General features: G+C 33.7%; 1 pseudogene across 1 annotated transcript; it reads left to right on the forward strand.

The window, feature by feature from the left end:
• The first annotated feature begins 1,210 nt into the window (after positions 1–1,210).
• Positions 1,211–3,802, forward strand: LOC143608891 (patatin-like protein 2; annotated as a pseudogene). Its single transcript, XR_013149347.1, has 7 exons — positions 1,211–1,398; positions 1,876–2,057; positions 2,124–2,317; positions 2,396–2,553; positions 2,796–3,098; positions 3,195–3,394; positions 3,558–3,802. The product of XR_013149347.1 is annotated as a patatin-like protein 2 (transcript).
• The last annotated feature ends 512 nt before the right edge of the window (positions 3,803–4,314 follow it).

Consider the following 4,314-nt stretch of genomic DNA (forward strand, 5'->3'; position numbering starts at 1 on the left):
TATCCATCTATTCTATATCTTTTGTTCATTCTATCAACATATTGCAACTTGAAATTACAAATCGAATGCTTGAAAGCAATATTTTCCGTTTTATTTATCAAAAAACATTTTTAAATTTGTTTTTAAACTGATCCAAGCCAGCTCGACTAAAACCGAGTCGCACATGAGCTTATTCTGATTCAGCTCGGGTCATGAGTTATCTCATATGATACATTCCAAAAATTATTTATTTCAGGCGTCATATTTGTGTTAATATAACATAATTAAATATTGTTTTGTTCATTTGCTCGAGATGTAACTTTTTGGATCTTACCTAATTAGCATTTAGCAGAGTTACCTAATGTCGTTACTTGGGCATATATGCCCACGTACGTTATTGTAAGATGGCTTTCACTTGACGGGCTATTCCATCCTTGGTCACCGAGCACCCGCGGTAAAATAAGGGTCCATGATCGTCCGTCGGTAACCCATTGAGGAAGTCTTTATTCCACAATAAGTTTGTCTAGGACCTTCAATGACGTATTACCGAGGTTTCTATCTTGATAGACGGATATAAAACCGACGTTGTCCATCAATGAAAGTCCTCTAATTTGTGTTGATGATACACAAACATGTTTGTCGAGATCTCAAAGGTTCAGTGGCTCTAGTAACCGGATTCTCATATTTTACAAATCCTGTTGTCATAATCATGTAAAAAATTTAGTCTAGTCGTTCAAAAGAAAAAGAAAATGGTAAACCAAAGGGCTAGTAACCTCGTGGTATCAGTCAGGTGTATGTAGTTAAATCGTTTTTCTATAGTTGGTTGAAGGGTTTAGCGTACGTGCCAGCCTGCTCTAAAAAACAAAATTATTTATATCATAATTTTTACTACTTATGCTTGTTTCATTGTTGAATTTTATTTTTTTTCTTACAAGACTAGTAATATATAAAACAAGGAAATAAAAACACACACTTTCAATGCGATTGTTTGAACGGTATCGTTTTTCACCTAAATGGTCAGCAACTGCATGACATCAAGCGTAACAGATGTATTTATGTTGCAGTATCCATTTTTTGACCCGAAAGTTGTTTCTTTGTGTCACCAAAACCGACTTCTTTGACACCTATACGAGAACACAATCCGAACCCGGTTAATGATTCACATGGATCTTCTTTAACACCATAAATACTCGCCCAATTCATTCGACTCTTCAAAACCAAACAGTATAATTAAGGAATTAACCTTGTAACAAAATTAAACATATTATATTATCCATTATGCCTTCTAAAGAATCACCAAGAGTGCCTTTACAACGACCAACATATGGAAACTTGATCACCATCTTAAGCATTGATGGAGGTGGAGTACGAGGAATTATCCCAAGCGTTATACTCAGCTTCTTAGAAACCGAACTTCAGGTAAACTTTTTTACAATGCTTTTATTCGGATGTTATTATTAGCTAGCTAGGTTTAAAATTTAAACCAAAACCGAACCAAACCAAACCAAACCAAACCAAAACTGATCATAAAGCATTATAGTTTGTTATAAACTAGTAATGGTTTTGGGTTTTGGATCTCAAAATTTGAATTCTATTCAAACTGAATAACCCGAAAAAATTGCATGATGAAAATAGTTTCTTTTTTTGAAAGGGCATTTTAAAAATAGTTATTTAAGTTTTATCAAAAATTATAATTTTTCGATGATCATAGCAACCAAATTCAGTAGCAAATAATGGTAAAAAAATTCAAAAATATGTATATGAAAATTAAAATGCAAATAGAAATTTATGCGATTTATTTAGTCGGTTTAAACCTTATGGAATAAAACTGAACCACGAACACCTCTAGTTTTAACACAACATGCCATTTTATAAACAAAATAAGTGCAATTGCAGAAGCTAGATGGAGAGAACGCAAGGCTAGCAGATTACTTTGACGTAATTTCTGGGACAAGCACCGGCAGCTTAGTGACAGCGATGCTAACCTCCCCAAACGAGGAGAACCGTCCCATGTTTGCAGCTAAGGATATAACAGACTTTTATCTTGAACATGCTCCGAGGATCTTCCCGCATGATTAGTACGTACGTTAATAACATTAATTAAGTTACATGTTCTTTAAGCTTTTTGGTTGTAAAAATTGTAGCAATCCATTTGGTCATGCTGAAAAAGTGATCAAAGCTCTATCTGGACCAAAGTATGACGGTGTTTATCTACATGAGCTTGTTCATGAACTACTAGGAAAAACACAACTCCATGACACATTAACTAATGTCGTTATTCCAACGTTCGATATCAAACGCTTGCAGCCTACCATCTTCTCAAGCTATTAGGTCAACAGTGATACTGGTTTTCGTATAGAATTTAGGATTGGAAAATGTAATAAATCAATATGGTAACTTCATGTTTCAGCTGAAGAAAAACCCGATCTTGATGCATTGTTAGCGGGCATATGCATCGGAACATCAGCTGCGCCAACTTATCTCCCTGGCCATACTTTTGCAACCGAAGATTCAGAAGGAAATCTCCTTGGGGAGTTCAATCTTATCGATGGCGGGGTGGCTGCAAATAATCCGGTATGTATATTGCATGAATTTTTCTATCAACAAATAGTCTTACTACACAAAATATATTAGTCAGGGTTTATTCTATTAGTTATCTCTATTGTAATAAAATAAATGATTTGATTAGATTTTTCTAAAATTACTCTCATCATATCTATATATAATTGATTAATTAATAATACATAATCATTATTGAGTTTTCATTAATTATATAAGTTTACATTAAGCAATTGTAATCGATATTCATTTTGTAGACTTTGGTGGCCATAAGTGAAGTGACACAAGAGATAACCGGAGGTAGCATTGATTTCTTTCCGATTAAACCAACTGAATACGGGCGATTTCTAGTATTGTCCTTAGGGACAGGCTCACCGAAATTCGAAGAGAAGTATGATGCTAACACATCATCTAGTTGGGGAGTTTTGGGGTGGTTGACAAGTAGTGGCTCAACTCCATTAATAGATGTATTTACTCAATCAAGTAGTGATATGGTTGATTATCATCTCTCAGCTCTCTTCCAGGCCCTTCATTTGGAAGAGAATTACCTTCGTGTTCAGGTATATATAAATTAACAAATCATAATTATGAAAACTCTTTAGTCACACAAACGTTAAAATAAATATGTGTATACGTACATATGTGAAATGGTTTAGGATGATACTTTGAGTGGAGATGTGGCTTCAATGGATCTTACAACGAGAAAGAACTTGGAAGATCTGGTGCACGTTGGCGAGGAACTTTTAAAAAAACCAGTGACGAAGGTCAATTTGGGGACCGGCATATACGAACCTTATCGTTGCACTTCCAATGAACAAGCTGATCATTGCACTAACAATGAACAAGCTCTTGTAAGGTATATACTATATTTGTATACATATATATAGGATGAGGTTCATAAAATATATGTTAGTGTTCTTAGAATATATATAATGTTCTGTGTAGATCTTTTCACTATGCATAATGGTTTTTAAAAACTTTGATAGTATATTTGATTATTTTGACGGATGTTGGTTTAGGTTTGCGAAAATACTTTCAAATGAAAAGAATACGAGAGAACTTAGATCACCAGGTGTTAATGAGCAAACAATGGTAAACAATATTGTATTTTCGAAGGCAAAGCCAGCGCTGTCGAATGCGATTTCTCACTCTCTTCCGGATTTGAATCAACTCAAACTATCTTAGAAACTAGTTTGATGTAAGCTTTTAGTTGTTTGATGTATGCTTTTAATTGTTTTTTCATAGTTATTTCTTATGAAGAAATTCCAAGAATATATGAAATTCAAAATCTAGATCATTTGAATTCATGTATGTGGTGTATGAAACTTAGGGGTGAGCAAGATAAGGGTTGGACCCTTGAAACCCGGTTACCTAACTCGTAAAACCCTTAATTAGACCCGAATATATAATAAGGGTCGGGTTAAGGGTATTTAAATTTCACCTTAAAGGGTAAAAGGGTATCAAGAGTCCGACCATTTTTCAAACCTTTGACCCGTTTCCTAATTTCTAGATAGATATACATCATATTCACGATTAATCTGAAATTTAGGAGAGGTTTGTATTTCATATATAATTCATTAGAATTTTTTCAACTACTAAGAAAAATAAAAATAAATGGCCATACTATTGATTGGAAGTACATATATGGGAATTACTGAATTGTTCTCTACATGTAATTTGTATATGTGAATATTATTTTGTATCAGTTCAAATGGTTAATAACTTTCGAAGTTAGACTTTACTATGCTATTAAATGAAAGTATGATTGTTCTAGAA

The sequence above is a fragment of the Bidens hawaiensis genome, unplaced genomic scaffold, assembly GCF_021521415.1.
Source record: "Bidens hawaiensis isolate Kalapana, Puna unplaced genomic scaffold, B.hawaiensis_p1.1 tig00002181_1, whole genome shotgun sequence".
Lineage (NCBI taxonomy): Eukaryota > Viridiplantae > Streptophyta > Magnoliopsida > Asterales > Asteraceae > Bidens > Bidens hawaiensis.